The following is a 20,150-nucleotide window of genomic DNA, read 5'->3' on the forward strand; positions in this document are numbered from 1 at the left end:
AGGAATTGGCTCACCCTCCAGGGCCAGCGAGGCCCGGCGGATCAAAGCATCAGAAAATAAAAGTCATGATTAATACACTTTCTCCAATTCATACGCCAGCTGATGCAGTTCCGTGGACAACAGTCCCGTCTAGTGGCAAAGGTGCACTTGGAGATCATGACTTTGCAGGGACCCCTCCCTCTCCTTCATCCCCGCATCCTGTCCGCCAACCAGTCCTACTGGTTCCAGCTCCAAAACAGCCCGGCCCTCCTCCGGAGCCAGGCCCCGCGGCGCCCTGCCTGAACTACTACTGCAAAAGTCCTCGCACTGGGTGTCCTCCTCCCGCGCAGCCCTTCCGCACGTCATCTGTCGTCCACAGGGCAGCCAGAGAGGGCATTTGGCTATTGTTTTGTTTTGTCTGTTTGCAGTTTCGAGCCTTCTTTTTCCATTTTGTTTCTTTTGCAATTGAAAGAGTTCTTTTATAAATTTTTTAATAGCCATTTTCAAGCACACACAGAACAAAGGCCCACATAATATCCCCCCCGCCCCAGCCATCACCTGGCCAGTCCTGTTGTAACTATCCTCCGACCCACTGCTGCCCTCTCCCCACACTGTTTCACAGCAAACCCTTGACAACAGAGGGTCTTTCAAAACCAATCAGATCAAGTCACTTCCTAGTTTCAAAACTCCCGCAGCTTCCCAAGGTCTCTGCAGGGACAGCCTGCACGCACCGTGGCACCCAGAAGCCCACTAACCACTCTGCTGGCGTCTCCTCACTCTGCTCCAGCTGTCATGGCCCTTCCGTGCTCTGGACCCACTGAGCAGATCCTACCCCCGGGCCTTTACACTTGCCATCCTGCCCCCTAGACAGCCTACGCCCTACATCTATGAGGCTCCGCTCTACCCCAGCATTCACATCCCAACTCAGATGCCCCACTCTCTCCGAAAGCTCTTCCCAGTGGGCCCATCCCTGGTAGCCCCCCGCCTCTAGCCGCTGTCCACCAAAACACACTGCAATCAGTCCATTCGTGTCAAAAATGTGCTTGGCCTAAACTCAAAGCTTCATAAAGCAGAAACCTCGTCTGTTTTGTTCCATGTTATTTCCCCATCCAGTGCTTGGTATATAATAAGCACTGACTATTTGTCGAGTTTAAAAAGCAAACGAGGAAGAAGAAGAAGAAGAAGAAGAAGAAGAAGAAGAAGAAGAAGAAGAAGAAGAAGAAGAAGAAGAAGAAGAAGAAGAAGAAGAAGGAGAAGAAGAAAAAGAAGAAGGAGAAGAAGAAGAAGAAGGAGAAGAAGAAGAAGAAGGAGAGGAAAAATGAAAAGTATTAACTTCAGGGCAGTTTTTAAAAATAAACTTTCCTGGTGTACTTATCTTTAAATTCACTGATTTAATGAAACCTCATTTGTTAGGAAAAATACATGCGTACAAATGCATTTGCAGGGGTGGTGGTGTGGGGACACAAAACCTTTTGCAGTGCAAAGACACTGGCATCCGTGAAAGATCCTGAGTGAGCTGAGTTCTGATTCTGCAAACAGAGAAAGAGAAGTCTGGGAGGAAATGACTATTTTTAGTCCTTAGAAGCAGCTCCTGCCCCAGCTAACGTGGGGGGGACAGGTGGCTACCCTGAGATGAGAAGCCCCTACTCTCCCGCTCTTAATGCCATGTCATGCCAGAGGAAAAGAAAAACCTCTAAGGAGGCAGGATTAATGAATTCTGAAATGAGAAGTAAAAGATAGACGTTCAGTTCGTTTAAGAAAAGCCTCCATTGCAGGCCCCTGAGTATTTGGGGTCCTGTTTGACGGAACTTAGCTTCTGAAGGGAAATCACGTCGCGCTTCTCGAAATTCCACAGCATGTTTTAAAACAAACCTGTAAAAACATACTTTAAAAACATAATGTTTTTCAATTGGTGAAAATCCATTCCCAAAAAATCCTCCTTTCTCCGCAGTCCTGCGCCCCCACACACTGCTGTGTCCGGAGCCCCTACTCTCAGCCTCTCCCTTTCATCGAACCTGCCTTCCCAACCGGCCCTAGAACCGAGACTCTGGCTTTCATGGGCCTGCAGCAACGCTTCTGTGCAACTGGTGGTCAGTGCTCCCGATTGTGAGTGCGAACGGCCTCACACAGAACCTGTATAGGAGAAAAGTTCCGGATTAACGAAATCTGTATGAATGCGACACTTCCGAACTCACTGGAAGGGAATCCTTCCTCAAAGCAAGCGACACAGCCCAGAACGGTTGGGTGGCGGGTGCCCACGCGGGGCTACCCAGCCGGGCCTCCCCTTCCTCCGCGCTCGCTCCAGCTTCCCAGACAGCCTGGCGGGCCGACAGCGTGCCCTCAGCCTTCTCCCACACGTCCCTCGTCTCTGAGGAGAACAGCAGCATTATTAACTCAGGCTCTGGTAGGAATGTGCAGGGGCTGGGGCCGGCTTCTGGCCCCGGAGCTCTTTGAAGATAGAGCACTGAGGCAACCGGGAGAGCTGAAAGGCTCTGAGCCCAGCAAGGAATCTGTGGAAAAAAACCTCCCCTGGTTTCCTTCACTCTATGGCTGGACTCAGGCCTGCTACCTCAAGGCCTAATGTGGCTGGGCTGGGCTGGGCTGGCCGGGGGAGGCTGGGCCCAAATTACTTGAAAGAAGGCGCTTTGAGTTCTGCGGATGGCCTGAGTCCGAAGACTTCTTATATACATGCCACTTCATCATGAGCACTTTTCTGTGGGCCAGCAAAAGCCCTTTCCATGACTGGCTCACGTACGCCTCACACATCTCTATAAGTAGGATTAGTATCATTCTCTGCTCTGTGGAAGAAGCTGAATCACAGGGCTAGGAAGCCTACTGAGCTCACACCACCAGCCCGAGGAGGAATGGGAATGTACCCAAAGCCACTGGACACCCGTGTCTAAGTTCTTGACCACTAGCAAGCCTAGAGCCAGCACAGGTAGGGATAAAAAAAACCACAGGTCTATACTACCTGGGTTCAAATCCCACCTCTGCTGCTTTTTGGCTGTGTGATTTTAGCAGATTGCTAAACTTCTCTGTGCATCAGTTGCTTTAAGTTGAGAATTCTGATAGGACCTATCACGCAGGATCGTGTGTGCACTTAATCCCTTACCGCATGCGAGTGCTTCACGGTGCCTGGTATGTTAAGTGCCGTGTGTCTGTTCTAGGTCCCATGATGCCACTTCCTATTCGTGCACAATTCTGTGTTGCTGGCTCCTTTCTCCACCTGTTAATGGCAGACATCTAATTCCCTGCAAACCCAAGTGAATTATTTCAGGACGGGGGACTTTCTGGAGGAGGTCCTGGAAGATGCCACTTCCTAGCTGCCTCCTCTATCTCTCTAGCTGGACATTGTTCAGTGACACCCACTTTCACAGCCAACTCCTACGAAGGTGCCTAAAGCCCCGCCTCCTCCAGGGCTGGTGGGCACGGTGGTCTCCCCAAGATAATGTGGGGCCCTCCCCCACCCCTGCCAGATGGGCGACTGGGCCCCGGCACTCCAAAGCCGAGCCAGCTCTGCTCTCTGAGCCCTCATTGTGCCAGAGCCATATGGGGCCAAGCCGGGCAGCCTGCCTTCAGGGCCTTGCCGAGCACTTAAGGGAACTGGCTTCCAATTTTTTCTCACAGAATCCATGAGCTCATGGGAGGCTGGGCTGAGGGTCAGATCTGAGGCAGAAATTAGAATTAAGTCCTTTCCAAATGCTTGAAGCTCTGTCATCATCCTTCCCCTTCCCCTCCCCTTTCCCCCTCCCCCAGACCTCCAGCCCCCACACCCTCCCCACCTTCCTCAAGTCAGGGGTTCTTAACCCCGATTTAAAAGACTCCTGGGATGCCTGGGAGGTCCGAAGTCTGAAACGGAGCGTGTATGTGTGGGCATTTCCTGGGAAGACTTCCACGGTTATTGTCATGTTCTCAAAAGGGGTTTATGATCCCCCCAATGTCAGGGACCCCGGCTTCCACAGGATAAGTCCATCTACTGGGTTGGGCTCTCCGGGAAAGGCCCTAAGCTGGAGCTGGGCATGAGGGGGTAGCTGAGAAACTCCTGTGGGAGAGACAGGTGGGAAAAGCAGAAGGTGGGGGCAGTCAGGCAGGCGAGAAACCCAACCCAGAGCTGCGCCCTGGGATTCTGGAGCACGGACCACCAGTAGAGGAGTCCCGCACTGGGCAGAAGTGCTGGGCCCCAGACCACAGTGTTGCTCTCACAGTGGCCTGGGCAGCCCTAAGTATAGGGCCGGGTTTGAAAGCTGAGGCATGCTCTGAAGGAGCTAACAGCTGGAGGCTGTCCGCAGGCCATGCTCATTGTAACTGGGGCCTGAGCTATTTCTGGAAGCTGGTCTGGGTGGTGCATCTCTGTGCCGGCTGGGTACCCTGGGTAGCCACAGCACACAGCCCCTGGCTGGGCCACCTCACAGTCCATCAGACTTGCCCAGGCAGATCCCAATCCTACAAGTGGCCCAGCCTAAACCAGGCCAGGGGCCCCTCACCCTTGACCTATATACATAGGAGTCCCAGAGACCCGGGCCCTGAACTTGACCTCAGGAAGAGAGCTAGCAGGATGCTGGGCAGGAGAAGCAAGTCATAGAAAAGGGAAGTCTTTATCTTATGAATGGATTGTATACACGATGGTTGTTTTAACATTGGAATACATTTTCTCATGGAAATCCTATTAGAAATGGTTCCCGGGCTTATCTGTGAACACCTGTTAAATTCACAGCGAGGTTCAAGGGTCATCCTGAGGTCGGAGGCCGGAAGACCCCCCCCATACCGAGCTCCTCAGAGTAGTGCAGGGACCCCTGCAGCGCGGAGGACAAGGAAAATCTGTCAGCATCAGCTGGCGGAAGCAGTGGGAGAGAATCCAGGCCGGCAAGGGCGTCCCAGGACTTCCGCAGCGAAGGGAGAGGGGCTTAGTTATAGAGAGACATTGCGCACAGGGATGCGGGGACCCCAGGGGCCTGCGGCAAGGGGACCCCGCGGCAAAGGCACGCTGCCCTGTACAAGGAGGTTATGCCGCCCTTTTACTAACCGGGTTTCCTGCCTGCCATCAGCCCAGGTCCCTCTGCGATAACCCTCGGGGAAAGGCTCAGCCAGGCTGGAGGGAGTGAAGGCGACATCCCGCAAGCTCTCGGTTAACCTCTAATGCGGGCGGGCGTCTCATCCCAGAGCGGCCGCAGCGTCAGAGCGCGCCCGTGGGGGACATTCTGAAAGCGGCCACTAGAGGGCGCGTCCGCCTTTCCCTACTCCCCCGGCGCCGGAGAGGGCGCGGGTGATGAAACCGGTCTTCTCCTTGCTCTTTAAGGAGCAGGCTGCTCCTGAAGTGCCCTCCTCCCAGGGCAAGCTCCAGGCTTCTATTAAAGGGAACAGCTTCTTCATCCTGTAACGTGAAGAAACTTCCACACAGCATCCCTTAAACACGTTTAATGTGACCAGAGTGGGAAAACATCTGAAGGATGGAATGTAGAGCCGCTACCATTTAAAAACAACAACCACCCATTCCCATCTCCTTGGTGTGTGTAGACTGGTCCTGGGATAGGTCTCAAGTTTGCCTGTATGCCACGGAGTGCTGTCCCCTCCCCAGACAGGCTGAAGGTCGGGGGCTTGCCTAGGTACCGTGTCCAGCTACTCCAGACACCGCAGGTAACCTGGCATCATACAAATTTTCCGTATCAGCCCCACATGGACACTCATATTTGTCTGGATGTGGTTACAACGTGGGGGTTGAAAAATAGGGCCACTGGTGATATTTTCTATGCTGTCTACTTAGATTCTGGAAGGTACCATTGTCTGGACCAAAGCAGGTCCACATTGAATAAGTAGGTCCCTGGGTGGGGTTTTCAGGAGCAGACAACACACCAAGAAAAAGCGAACTGAAATCTTAAGCAAGAGCCATGGTTGTGAATTCTGAGCTGCTGGAGGGGATGGTCAGACCCGAGGTGCTATCGAGGTTGTAGCTTAGTACATTACGCAGAAGGCTAGGTCCGAAAGGCCCTCAGGAGAAATGCCCATCTTTCCTTGGTTCCAGAAATCATGATTTTCTAAGCAGTTGATCTGCTTTTATTTCAACACTCATCTGTTTCTCTTTTTCGTTTATTCCTGGGCCCAGCTTGTGGCCCTTTGAAAGGAGGTGTACCAACCTGCCCCGTAAACTTTGTATTTTTCCTCACCCTACTCCTGGCTCCGTGTGATGTCTCCACTCTTATCGCTGCTCTTGCTCTTGCTCTGGTTTTTAGTGTATATTAAAGTTTATATTTTGTCTCTTCTTTGTAAACTGCCTAAATCCTTTGTGGAACAGAGCAAAATGCAAATAAAATAAAACAGGCATCAGATACATTCTTTCTGTGGCACAGTATTAGGCCAAGGGCTTCGTGACTATTCAGTACCTGTAATCCTAGGAGAGAATTTTAAAGTTCTCTGCCAGACTCCTGTGTGGCAACGTTTGCCAATACTCTCTACTTCCCATCACCCTTAATTTCGCTTAACCTTTGATTTGAACACCTCCAAGTTGTGTCTTCTGGACTTTTCTCTTTTGTATGTAATTCACAAAGCCTTATTTTTCTGATTTTCTGATTTCAGAAAGTATATTCTAGCTTCTCATGTCATCCACAGATTTTTTTTAAAAAAATTTTAAGTCGGTTTACAAATTTAAACGTTTTTTCTCTTAGAAGACCTAAGTACTGCAAACCAACAATATTGTCCCACCAATCTGGCCCGTGCCTTGGAAATCTATTAAAGAAACAGAGAGGAAGTCATGGTGGGTTGACTCAGAAGCTCAGATATCCCCAACACAATATACTTTTTGGCTGCTGTTGCTATGACAAGTAGTGATACACTTTTTGAAGTCCTCGATTCCTGAATCTCAAAGATTTGACCCCAAATCTGCACACGGGACATGCTCAACATTATTTGTTAAATGAAGAAATGAGTTAACACAACCCAGCCAAGACGCTGGGGAAGAATGAATGAATCCCCTCGGTCGGGCCTCGGGAGTTCCACTCCTCGGGTCCTTCAGTGGGACCGACTGACTCTCAAAGATGTGAGGATTTGCTGAACAGCTGTTGCTATGGTTTTCTTGAGAAGGAAGGGACCGGGCCGGAAAAGACTCGTCGCTGGAAAAGGCAGCTTTGAAGGAGAAAGACTTGGTGGACAAGGAAAGCTTTGCGGAAATGCTTGGAATGTCATTTTTTTAATAAAATGAGCCCCTTCCCTTCTCTGTCCCACCACCTCGCCTCCCTCAAGTATTAGGCACTTGCCACATGAATGCTAGCAATGGTCCTGATCCCACAGCCCCTTCCTTCCTGAGCTTACTTCTGAATGTTTGTTCTGAGAGGTTTTTTTTTATGTTTTAAAATTTTTATTTATTTTTTTTTTCTGAGACGTTTTTCATTTCTGAGGATTTTAGGTCATCGGCCAGGCCTAAAAGTTTAAAAGAACAAAGAGGGTAATTAGTCTGTGGGTTTAGGCTGTGTAAACAACTGATTTCTCTAATTCAGGTCAAAAGCTGGACTTAACCAAGGACACACATTTTTATGGAAAAAAAACGCATTTATATTAGAAAATTTCACCAGTTGGTATTTTTTCAGCTCCACGGATGTGTCTCAACCTCCCTGGCTCCTATTTCTTTTGCTTTTACTTTGACTCCTTTCTTAGGACTTTGAAACACCCCAGTGTTGTGAGGCCAGGCTTTACAAGAAGCAGACGGTGCTTGGTGAGGGGGCCTCTCGGCAAGCTGGAAACATTTACTTTCCTAACCAGCTTCCCTCCCTGCCAAGGAATCGACGAGCCTGGGGAAATGCTTTCCCTTCTATGTTTACAAAGCACTAAATTTTCGAAGTCATTAATTCCCTTCATAAAGAAAGGGCCTAATGGAGTTTTCTATTAGTCATTGAGATAGCGGTTATAACCCCGAAAGATCCAGAAAGCAATAAAGAACCTCAGTTGAAGGGGGTCTGGGGTGGGGGGGGGGGACAACAAAATTGGTTCTCTTTCTTAGCCGTCAGATTTCTCCGGCAGTAAATGGAAATATTTTGAATATCTTAATCGCTACCTCACACATTTGTTTATTTTGTTCTCCTTTTCAGAACACTGAGAAGTGTGTAGACACAGGTCCCTTCCTCCTCCATGCGTTTGTCTTTCGAAGGAAAGCGTCTTTGTCTTGAGGGGTCAGGATAATTGTGTCGGTGCGAAGCACCCAGTGTGGGGGGAAGGGAGGAGGGGGAGGCCCAGGATCTCAGCATTCCCCCTCACCCCCCAGGGGCAGGCACCATGACCAAGGAGCTGGCTGGTGTGCCCAGAGGACCAGGCTGAAAGGCTCAGTGCTCAAATTACTCCTTGGGACCCAAGCTTCTGGGGAGACTGTTAACCCTTTCAGGGCCTTAACCCTGCAGGGACCCCCTCCTGCTCTGAGCCCTTGCTTGTCCACCTCTGGGCAAGCCCAGGCTACCTACTCTGGGTTCTGGGGGAAGGAGAGGGGACATTCTTCCTAGTCAGGGCATTGCTCCGGCACAGCCCTGTCCCTGGGGCCTTAATGGGGTCCTCCACAACTCCATGATGAGTTCAGTAAATACATCTATTATTTTTTTTAAGATTTTATTTATTTGAGAAAGATTGAGAGAGAGAGAGAGAGAGAGCAGGAGCAGGGGGAAGATGGAGAAGCAGGCCCTCCGCTGAGCAGGGAGCCCAATGTGGGGCTCGATCCTAGGACTCTGAGCTGAAGGCAGATGCCCAACCATCTGAGCCACCCAAGCGCCCCATCTCCTATTGACTTCAGCACAGAATCATTTTCTAGAGACTCCAATGGCTATAAGAAGTGTCCCTGTGGCCAGGGGAGAAGCCAATAGAAGTTGTGTTGGCAGGGGAAGCAGCAGTTTTCAAAATATGCCCACAGACCTCCCACACCAAAATCACCCGGCAAAGCTTGTTAAAAATGCAGGCACTCCCCCACTACCAGCACTGCCCCCTACAAACTCAGAATTTCTCAGGAAGGTCAGGGAGAATGGCAGGGAAGACAAGGCCTCCTGCACCTGTCTCGGGGCCCCTGAGGCACACAGCCCTCCTGGCCTCCCATGATGGTCCCAGAAGACTTTCCCTCCAGGTGTGGAAATGCCGGGCTCCCATGGGAGGGGACACTGCCTGGAGGCTACAGGGGACCCCCAAGCCATGCTCTCCCCACGGAACGGTTGGCAGACTGTGCCTGCCAGCCTTCTGGACTCTGAAACCTTCTTGTGTGTGTCAGTGTTTTCACCTCAATGCTCCTGGGTAGAATCCAAGAGAGCATTAGAGTCTCCGGCTTGAGAGCGTGGATTTCAGTTACCCTGGAGATGGCCTTCATCCCCCTGGCTGCCTGTTTGGCATGTGGGTCTGGCCCTATCCTATTCACATTCCTAGAGAGACACTGCATGAGCCATATTCGGTGGAAGAAATTTACAGACAGGCACAGGGATCAGGGCTGCCTTTGGCAAAAGGAATTCCCAACCTCAGATGATCAAATGAAGCCAGGGCATGTTGGCCCCTGCAGCACCCACTGGGACCCGCGTCCTCGGGGAGCCTTTCAAAGACACTGGGAAAGATCTTCTTGTGTTCCTCTTGCCTCTGTGCCATGCCTTTGGAGGCAAGGAGCCAGGAGCCAGACCCTGGCCGTGCCTTTCACAGCTGTGTGACCTTGGGTACATTCCTGTCCGTCTCTCAGCCATAGGTGGTCTTATCTGTAAATTAGAAAAAATAGTAGTCCTCATGTTCCTGCGGCACCGGTGAGATGAAAGCTCACGCCAGGTGCTTAGCCGGGGCTGAAACAGATCTACTCCTCCCCCGCCCGCCTCTAGCATTCTTACTCTGGCCACGCCAGGAACTCAGGCGTGTGCCTGGACACTGGGAGAGATGGAACCAGGGAACCATTCCAACAGCCTCAGTTGACAAGTGATCCGTCATGCCTGATATGCCTGAGTTTGAGTGGAGATAATTATCATTCGTTTTTGAAAGCGACTGGTTACCCGGGCTGGTGATGAGACCTCCCATCAAGACATATGCTCCACCAAGCTAGGGATGGATGATGCCACAGCTGTCTTGCTCCTCGGATTTTCTTCTGAGCCCTGCCGCGCTGGGGTGGCTCCGAGCGTGGTAAATACTTAAGCACGTGTCTTGTATAGCGGTCACGGATCTGGATGCGCCAGGGGCCACGGAGCAACACATGGACACCTGCCGAAAAGTCCCAGCTTTGAGAGACAGTGCTGATGCCGCTACAGGGAGTCTGTCGGCTACCAGTGGCTGACAGGGAGCAGAATTCTGTGGTCTATTCATTGTCTTGGAAACAAATTCTTGAATTGGGAGAAAGAGAAAGCAACTGTAATTAAAGCTTTCCTTGGGCAGAGTTTCCCAGGGAAGGGAATTGGCCTGTATCTTATGTGCCCATTAAGCTCCAAGCGCTAGGCTAGGAACTTTATGTATATTGAATCTTTTGATCCTTACAACAGCCAGAGAAGGGACTGTGATCGTCACCAAGAAACAGAGGCTCAGAGAGGTTAACTTATCTCCTCGGAGTCTTAGAGCTACTCGGTGTCAGAGCGAGGGGACGGAGCCAGGGGTGGGAACAGTAACTGTGGAGAAGGGGCCAGTAGCACTCTTCTGGACCCTGAAACCCGGCCAGTCACATGCCCTCCGAGACTGCGTATCCTCGAGAGCAGGGAGGAGGCTCCTGTTTAGAGAGGTGCCTTAACGCTTCACTACTATGGCGACGCTAACTCGCTTCCCGATGCTTCGCGGATGCCCACTGGGTAAATCGGATCTGTCTTATCTCAAAACATATATTAAGACTCAAGGGAATGGAAAGACATCAGAGACAAAAGCAAACAGGTGCAGGATTAAGGTGCCGTGCCACCTGCGGTGAACAGAAGCCAGGAAGCCACAAGCTGAGAGAGAGGGAGGCTGCCCCACGTTCAGCTCCAACCGCCTCCCGTTTGCATTCTCCCTCCGCTTCTCACACAGACCTCGGCGCCCACCAGCCATGGCAGGCCCTTCCACCCTCTGTTCCCTGGATCGCGGGCAGCCACATGGATGCCCAGCAACCCCTTCTTATCCAAGTCGGTGCCTCAGCCCGCTAGACGCCACCAGAAAACTGGTGCAGCCTTCTCCTTCTCGCCAGGGTCCCACTCCCCCACATCATAATTGTGCGCTGATACATTTTTCCCTTCTGTGAACGGCAGGCTCTTCAGAGGATGCTGTGCCCGTCTGTGGCCCCCCGGGATGTTGTCCCGGGCTTGGCACATGGAAGGCACCAGACGAATGCTAACTGGCAGACTGAATGAATGGATCGTGGCCTGGGAATAGAAACTTTGTGTCTCCAATCCACATTTGAGGACAGGAGCATCATCTGGTCATTGTTTTCATTGCAACCTGAGTGCAGTACTTTCTCATTCAGAGATCGTCAGTCAGTCTGACCCTGTTCCCTCAGATGGTAAACAAGGTTGCGCTGCCTCGTGGAGAGTTTCTAAGGAATAACCAGTAACTAAACAATGACAATAAACAACGCTGGAAAACCGTATTTTTACATTTCCGAGCCAGCATTTAGTAGATGCCGGGACAATTCATTTCACTTTTTTAAGAATCGCTTCAACAACTCAGAAGCGCTCATTGAGTGCCTCCCAAGTGCTTGATGCGATGGGGAAAATTATTAAGATCTTGCACATATAAAGTGCTTTGTGGCCCTTAACACATTTCACAGAATTGCTTCTGTGTTTCTCGGCGTCTTCCCTCGGTGTGCAGAATAATGGTGGGGGAAGACGCCCAGGGTCTAATCCCTGGCACCTGCCAATATGTGACCTCACATGGTATGAGGGAGTTTGCAGATGGGATTAAGGGAAGGGTCCAGAGATGTGGAGATTTTCCTGCTTATCTGGGTGGACTCAGTGTCATCAGCAGGGTCCTTATAAGAGGGAAGGAAGAGGGTCAGAATCCGTCGTAGATGAGACAAGGGAAGCAAATGGTTGGAGCCATGTGTCCGGGAGCTGAAGAATGCAGGCAGCCCCCGGGAGCTCACAAAGGCAAGGATGCTCTCCCAGAAACTCCAGAAGGAATGCGGCCCTGCTGACACCTCGATTTCAGACTTCTGGTTTGTGGTCAGTTATTACCAACACATAAGGAAACTAATACACACGTCCTTACCTCATGGGCTGTGCTGCTAGGTGACAGGTGACAATGGTCCAGAGCAGTGCCAGGCGCGTGGCCGTTTGGTTGGTCATCATTATCACAGAATTATTATTTTATTGTTATTTATTTGGAGACCTTGCCCTGTGGGGTAGGCAGGCTTACTTCATCTTCATTGAATGGGCCTGTGTTCAGTCCTTGTTAGACACCAGGTCCTCAGTAACTCTGGGAACTCGAGAGGAATTGAATGGCCTTTCTGAGCCCGGGGGCTCCTGGCAGATCGGGGAGGCAGACATCTCAACAAGGAAGGCCAGCTTGGGGTGACGAGACTCAGTGAGGGGTCCGCCTGGGATTGGGAGTCCAGGGGAAGGATCTCGGGTGGGAAGGGGGCTGACTGGGGAGGTACCTGTAACGAGGGAAGCCTTGAGCTAGGAACTGCAGACAGCAGAGACCACCAGACGGACAAGAGGAGGTGTGCTGCAGGCAGAGGGAGCAGAGGGAACCCTCTAGAGAAGAAGGGAGGGAGCAGCTGCCCAAGACCCCACAACCGAGACGCAAACCTAGACCCTCTGCCCTCGCCCTGGCTGCTGCCCTGGGGGTACTCTGCACTCACGTGACCTAGCCGCTGGCAGGCCTTGAAGAGTATATGGACAACTGGATATGGGGTAAGGACACAATTTAAAACAACCATAGAAGTCCCTATTTGAGAGAGTTGAATAATAAATGGTGGGGAAATTCCACCAGAAAGATGTAAAAGAACTGGGCCTGGGAAGATTTAGAGAAGGAAGAACATGAGTCGGACCCTGCAGGTGGGTAGGGTGTGGACAGTCGGGGGCAGGAGTGAAGGGAGAAGAACCTTCTCAGCGTGGAGGCTGGGCCTCCGGGAGGCAGGGGAGGCAGGCCGCTGGGTGAGCATGGGGAGCAGCCACAGAAACCCAGAAGGTAGGGATGACAGGTGAGCAGCAGAAAGTCACGCAGGGCCTTGACAGCTCGTCCCGGTCAACACTGTATTCTGAGGCTGTCTGGGGAGTCTGCTGAAGGGTCTTTGAGTAACAGGATGAAACAGTGCCTTAGAACTACTCGTGGGTCTGTCTAGGAGACTGGGACTTACCTTCATGACCCCAGCGGGGTGCGTGTTCTGTTGTTATTTGTTGAGCTGAGCTGACATTTGTAGGATGAATTGGAAAGAACGGCAAAATCTGGCTTCTGATCTAAATCCTCCTTGCTCACGCCCCGTTGGAGGCGGAAGCTAATGTTGTCCCCTGCACAAAGCCCACAAACCCTCCCGTTCACGGAAGGTTATAAGTCATCCCAGACTGAACTCTCCTCGTTGCCTTTGGCCTTTCCTGGTGTATACTAAAAGTCTCGCCAAGTGCGGGTTGCAATGATACCCTTTAGCTCCTGTTTTATATCCGAGTATTGACTATTTATAACTGACTGTAACTGAGTATTGACTCAGTTATAAAACAGGAGCGGAAGTGTGATTTCAGTGCCAGATTCCGATGGTAAGAAGCAAAGTCTTCTCTGGCTTCTAAGCCTTAGCATAGCGTGACTGCTGCCCACGCCAACCCTGCATGTTGGGAGTTGCTGGAGGGAATGGGGCCTTGGCTGCCAAAACGTGCCAGAAACTGTGCACCAGAAATAATAGTAGCGACACGACATGGAGCATGCTAAGAAACCGTCAGCACGTATCACAGCAAGGAACACAACTTGAACTTGGGCGAAAGGAAGAGCACGTGGATTCTTCTAACCAAATGATGGCAGACGCACCCTAGCCTCGGGAACTGCTGGAGCAGGGACTCAAGTTCAGACAGAAGGTTCCAGCATGTTAGCTTCATTCTCACCAAAAGGTAGTGGACCCTTTTTTCTCTGGAGGTGGGGAACATGACCACCAGCAGCTTCCAGGCTCTTCTCCCCCTCCCAAAAAGGAACACCTCTCCCCCACCCGCTGCAGTTCCAATCAGCCTCAGGGAGGGACTGTCTCCAATGTCCTCCTCTCAAGGGGACTGAGGCCAGGGAGGCAGAGACACGGAAAGGGATGACAACCCCCTTTTGGTCCATATGGCTGGAATCGGGGGACAAAAGGTAGTGTCATCAAAGAAGGACTTGGGCAACAAGAACACTAAGGAACCATCCTGGGCCAGAAACAAACTTCAGGATCTGAATGGCAGCTTGTGGTGAAGTTAGGCCTGGGAAGGGTCTGTTATCTTTCCAGGCCATCCCGTCTGGCCTCTGGTTATGAGCCTCTGATTCCTGCCAGCAGAGAGACCTCACTCACCCCTCCGCCCCCTGGAGTCAGCCTCGGCTTTCTCCCCACGTGCCCTCCACGCTGCGTCTTCTGAAGTCCCCAACGCCTGTAATGAAAAACCCAAATTTGCCATGAAGTTGACCTTGTATCAGGCAGGCACAACAATGAGAGAGACTATATATAAAAAGACCTAACATTCTTGTCAAAGACTTGCGAGAACCTACAGCTTCAAAATGTAAGGGGGGGGGTGAAATCAGAGTAGCTTGGCTTTGCTTGTTCACCAGAAATTGGCACATACCTCCCGTAATGACTGTGAATTTGACATCCACAGCAAAGGCTAAGTGACCAACCAAGTCATTGGTCATTGCCCTGACAGGTGGTTAAACCTTAGCTGTGGACGATCCCATTTGTTGAGAAAAAGGCCTTGCCAGGGGCGAAATGTTGACTTTATTTAGGGTTGGTACAATTATTTTTTTTTAAAGATTTTATTTATTTATTTGACAGAGACAGCCAGTGAGAGAGGGAACACAAGCAGAGGGAGTGGGAGAGGAAAAAGCAGGCTCATAGCGGAGGAGCCCGATGTGGGGCTCGATCCCAGAACGCCGGGATCACGCCCTGAGCCGAAGGCAGACGCTTAACGACTGCGCCACCCAGGCGCCCCGATATTGGTACAATTACAGCTGCAAGTACTGTGTTCCGCTGTCGATGTCACCAGAGCCTGCCCTGCTGGCTGCAATTGTTTTAAATCGTCTGACCCCATGGATCCCTAATGACCCCGGGTGCCTGAGCATCGGGCGCTAGCCCTGACCTGCCCGTCCCCGGCCCCCACAGCTGGCGCTGGCTTTCTGCGCGCGTGTCATCTGCTGTGTGCCACTGAGCTCAGCCTCGAAGGTCACCCTCTCACCGTGAGTCATCCAAGCCCATAGCCAGCAAGCCGACCTCCTTGGGGGCTCAGCAACAACAGAATCTGCCTGTAGCTAAACTTTGTATTTTTTCCTTCTGTAAAGCTATTGAAAACAAAAGTCTGAATTTTCTGATTATCTGGCCAATAGCAATCCTGTCCGTCCTTGATTATCAGAGAGCTGGCTGTCACTGCCTGGGCTAGTTATAACTTAAAGCGATGGGGAGCATCTGACTCTTGATTTCAGGGTCATGAGTTCAGGCCTCACGTGGGGCATGGAGCCTACTTAAAAAAAGAAAAAAATGTTGAAGATGGGTTCATTGCACCCAGAGACAAACTCTGTCCCTTTGTCCTCGGGATACATCCTGAGCCAAAGCCAGCTGGCTTTGAGAGTCTCACGGGGGTGAATGGGTGCCTGGCCAAGCAGGGCTCGCTCACTTCCCCCATCCCTGATGATAGGCGGCCCCAGATGTCACCCGATGCAGAAGAGAGTGAGTTACTGCGTTGAGAACCGCATCTCACCCCTGCATGTGAGAGCCAACCAGCCGTCTCTGTGGGAGCGGGCCAGGGCTTCAGGAAGCCTCGCTTGGTATGGGACTTCGAGCAGCAATTTGGTCAGAGGTATCTTGGCAGCCCGGAGGAGACGGCATGGAAGCCCAGCACGAAAGCAGCAGAGCCTTAAGGCCCGCGGTTTATTGGGTGTTTCCTACGAAGGTGCAGAGCCCAACGCATCCCTGAGGAATCCCTGGCCCAGGAACACAGCACACGTTTATCTGGCCACATTGGCACTTTTCAGCACTTAGGAAGATGCAGAGAAGGGGCCTGTGCGCCTTGCCAAGCCTCACGCGGGCCTGCGTCTGCAATCAAAGCTGGATGGTCAGATTCCTATAGGAGAGGGAGCGGTGCGGAGCCGGGAGAGGCATTAAAGGCTCAGGACGAAATGGCTCCTCGACGGCAGACAAAAGTACGCTTTTTCTTAAACCACAAACCTGGAATGTGCCCTCTGATGATGATTACAGGCCAAATCAACACTCGAGTGATGGAAACCAGGCCCACGCTTTGCTCATGGTGTCCAGGCTGGGACAGCTGTGGCCTAATGAGATCCAGAAGCCCCGCCATGCTCAGGGGAGGGCACCAGGCGCTGCTCTGAAGGGCTCCTTGCCCAGCTCCCGGGCTCAGCGGGTGTGCACCAGGTCAACCCCCTCCCACCCATGGACTCCTTGCTTGGGTGACAGGAAGGGGTTGTGGTACTGGGGTCAGAGCATCCAGACAGAGCTATTCCCAGACCTCCTCTCCAGCTCGAACCATAACCTGTATCTGCCTGCAAATCTCTGAACTACATCTGGAAATGCAGGTAAAGTGTGCTCTCTTGGCACTTGGTGGAAATGATGTTTCTGTTTGCTACATAATGAAGCCCTATGATAATGCACTCACAATCACATAAGATTGGATGAAAATACAGGGAGGGTGATTGCTCCCTGCCCCCTGGTCATTTCCACCTACCTCATTATAAGACAAGCCCACGTTTTATGGGACCAAATTCTGGGGGCCCTACTTAGGAATTTACTGTATTTTTTTGGTAGCCCAAATCATGCATAGAGAAATGCCAAGCATATAGAAGGCCCCTCCACCTGCTGCCACAGCCGCTTTGGTAAGAGACAGCCCTAGTGAGATGCTGCTGTCAAGGACATTTATACCTGAAGGGGCTTACATTTTATTTCATTTTATTTTATTTTTATTTTTTTAAGATTTTATTTATTTATTTGACAGAGAGAGAGAGAGAGAGAGAGAGAGAGGGAACACAGGCAGGAGCAGCAGGGAGAGGGAGAGGGAGAAGCTTGATCCAGAGCCCTGGGCTCATGACCCGAGCCAAAGGCAGATGCTCAACCGACTGAGCCACCCAGATGCCCCAGGAGCTGACATTTTAAATGCGCATGGGTCACTGTCACCTCTCAGTGGTCCTCCAGGTAGCAGCTCAACATTTAACAGGGTGCACCCAGTCCCGGTAATGATGTTTAGTCCTCGCAGAGTGAAGGGTGGAAAGATGGCTTAATGGATCCTTTTGTAGCTACAAGCGTGATGATTGGGTGTTCACACCATTGTGGGCCACATGCCTCCCTCCAACCTTGTTACAACCTCGGCACATTACCTGTCTGACGTGAACTTGGAGGAGAAAGAAAGAAAGAAGAAAGAAAGGAAGGAAGGAAGGAAGGAAGGAAGGAAGGAAGGAAGGAAGGAAGGAAGGAAGGAAGAAAGATGGCTTAACAGAGAAGTCAGGGCAGAACATTTGTTCCGGTCCCCACAGGACAGCAGATCCAGACTTGCCCTTGATAATAAGCTGCCTCCTCACACAGTTCTGGGTGGGAAATAAGGCTGGTAATTAATTCTCCACCATTTTGGATGGTATATGAGGCAACGCACCAGATCCAGCTGTTCCTTCCAACATCATCTTGCCCATCACCATTACTGGAGCCATTGGTCCTGAGAGATGAAGCGTTCTTGAGAGATTGGAGACCGGCACATCACTAATCTTGCTTCATGTCATTGTCAATGACATTCTCGAGTGTCAAGGAGCTGTGATTCCTGAACAAGAAAGAAAAGTGCCTTCTCCACAGCTTTAGCACAAAAGACGACCTTGGAGAGGAGACATCCATGTGTGGAGGGTGATAGGAGGAAGGTAGTGATTTTCCACAGTTAATATTATTCAGGCTTTCTAGGGAAAAAAAAATCACAGTACAGTTTAGACCTGGCTACACTCTTGGAGGAAGTTTGCTTCACTATCTGGAGTTCTGGGCTCTTTAAAGGGGCAGAACTCTCCAGACGTGAATACAATGCTGCTGTGGTCCTCTCTGGGGCACCCCACAGGCAGACGAGTCAACAAACCCAATCTCTTACTCACAAACAGAATCGTGTGAACTTCTCCCTGCCCTCTGGCTTCACCCACAGGAAGTGCATTCCAGAATATACTAGAATGTTCTAGAACTTCCCGAGAATTCTGGAATGCCTGTACTCTCTGACCAAGCCTACTCAGCTCTCTCCTCCAGAGCCCTTGCAGACTTTAGACTGTCCCACCTACAGATTCTTCCCCCACCATGAACTAAACTGAAATTTAGAGACTGCTTGTACTTATGTCTGTTACCTCACCACTCACATTTTTTTGCTACTCAGTATGTTCTCACTATACTGCATTTCCTTTTTCTCTGACTTTCAATCACAGTCCACAGTGGATGTGTGAGATGCAGGAGAAGCCCCACCCCCAGTCTTGTCAGCAATTGGTAGTAATTGTAGGACCTCCCTGACCCCCAGAGGCAGTTATATGCTCCTCCTTTGTGTCCTCGACCTTCAATATAAAAGCTCACTACACTTTTTCACATTCTATGATGACCATTTGATATGCCTTCACCCTAGAAAATAACATCAGTCACTGAGCACTTCCTACATGACCGTGTTTAACATACATTATTTCCATTCCCTTCAGATAAGTATTCTTTATACTATAAACAGGTGAGGAAACTAATGTTCCAAAAGATGAACTACCTTCTCCAAGATCACGCAAAGGAAGACTGAGCAGAGAAAGCAAGCTTCAGATGGGCAGGCCTGGTCCAAAGCCAGCCCTTCTTTTGGTGGCCTCCCTGCCGGTCAATATCCTATAAACCTGAGGTCTGGGCTCAGACTTTCCTCTCTGTCCTGGAGGTTAACCCTGAGACTGAGAAGTTTCATGGGACGTGGGATTTTTGGTGCTAAAACCGGGACGGTTGGCCATCTGGGGAGTGTGGACACTTGGACCTTAAGGTGGGCCTCGGGTGTAGAAGGTAGATGCCAGGGAGAGCTGAGCCAAGGGAAAGAATGCTCGCTATGTGCAAAGACGCCCCCTGCAGGGCAGACACTGTGATGACAAGTCTGCCAACGCTGCAGAGGGTTACAGCTTCAGTCTCCAGGCCAGAACACAGTCAGGATCCTCTGGAGGGTAGAGATGGGACTTGTCAGTGGGTTAGATACACCAAACATTGGAGAAACATCCCCATGTTTTTCTTCCATTTATATGAATTCAAGGAAGCTAAAACTAGATAAAAATTTTTGAAAATATTCATGGATTCAGTGGACCCGCCCACCTCAAATGCTCATCTCTGAGAAGACTTCCAGGTCCGCATGCCTTCAGGTCCTTACAGTGCTCCTGATCCTGTGCCTGCCAACAGCAACCATGCCATAGCCCCCCCACACACACACACAAGCACACACACACACACACACACACACACACACACACTCACTCTGCACTTGACCTTGTCAAAGTACTTTGCAGTTTCGCTCCACATTTCTGCACATGCTGTGGCCACGGCTCAGACCAAGTCTCCCCTCCCAGAGCCTTCCCGACTACCTCCTCCCTGCCCAGGTCACTGTCCCCTTCTGTTGTACATCTATGTTCATCTCACCCTCCAGGCTGGCATGCAAGGGCCCATGACTGCATCTTATTCCCGGGGTTCCCAGTACCCACCCTGGTGTTTGGCAAGCAGATGATCAATTAAGTGTTTGTTTCAATGAAATGGACACCGCGCTGCATAGGGCATGCTGGTAACGAAGTATCCCAACTGGAAAGGCGCTCTGCTCCGGGTTGCAGCCACAGGCAATTCCAGGTTTATAAGCACTAAGCTTACCATCAGCTTTGAACTAAGACTACTCAGTTCCCACTGCTGTGGAGGCCACCCCATGGTTGCCATGGGAACCAGCCACTCACAGAGCCTCTGGGGCCCGAGGAACTCCACCCGCACTCCCCACTGCAGAGCCTTCTCAGAAGCTACTGGGGGAACTGCCCAGGTGCCAGAGCCTCCCTCCAGCACCTCCCCCTCTTCGAGTTGCCTTGAGCCAGAAGACGGGGGCCGGGCTCCAGCA

The 20,150-nt window shown here is 51.1% G+C and overlaps 1 long non-coding RNA gene and 1 other non-coding gene across 2 annotated transcripts; one reads left to right on the top strand and one right to left on the bottom strand.

Annotated features, from left to right (window-relative positions):
* Window positions 1-1,388: 1,388 nt before the first annotated feature.
* Window positions 1,389-5,125, bottom strand: LOC123791769 (uncharacterized). The gene is made up of 3 exons (XR_006779495.2): window positions 5,003-5,125; window positions 3,092-3,230; window positions 1,389-2,112 (listed from the first exon to the last, which is right to left on the bottom strand). It is a non-coding gene; the product is annotated as an uncharacterized LOC123791769 (long non-coding RNA).
* A 12,191-nt stretch (window positions 5,126-17,316) lies between these two features.
* Window positions 17,317-17,419, top strand: LOC123792032 (small nucleolar RNA U13). The gene has a single exon (XR_006779618.2). It is a non-coding gene; the product is annotated as a small nucleolar RNA U13 (small nucleolar RNA).
* Window positions 17,420-20,150: the final 2,731 nt, after the last annotated feature.

This window comes from Ursus americanus, chromosome 10 (genome assembly GCF_024610735.1).
Source record: "Ursus americanus isolate L20-20 chromosome 10, mUrsAme1.1.p, whole genome shotgun sequence".
Taxonomy (NCBI): Eukaryota; Metazoa; Chordata; class Mammalia; order Carnivora; family Ursidae; genus Ursus; species Ursus americanus.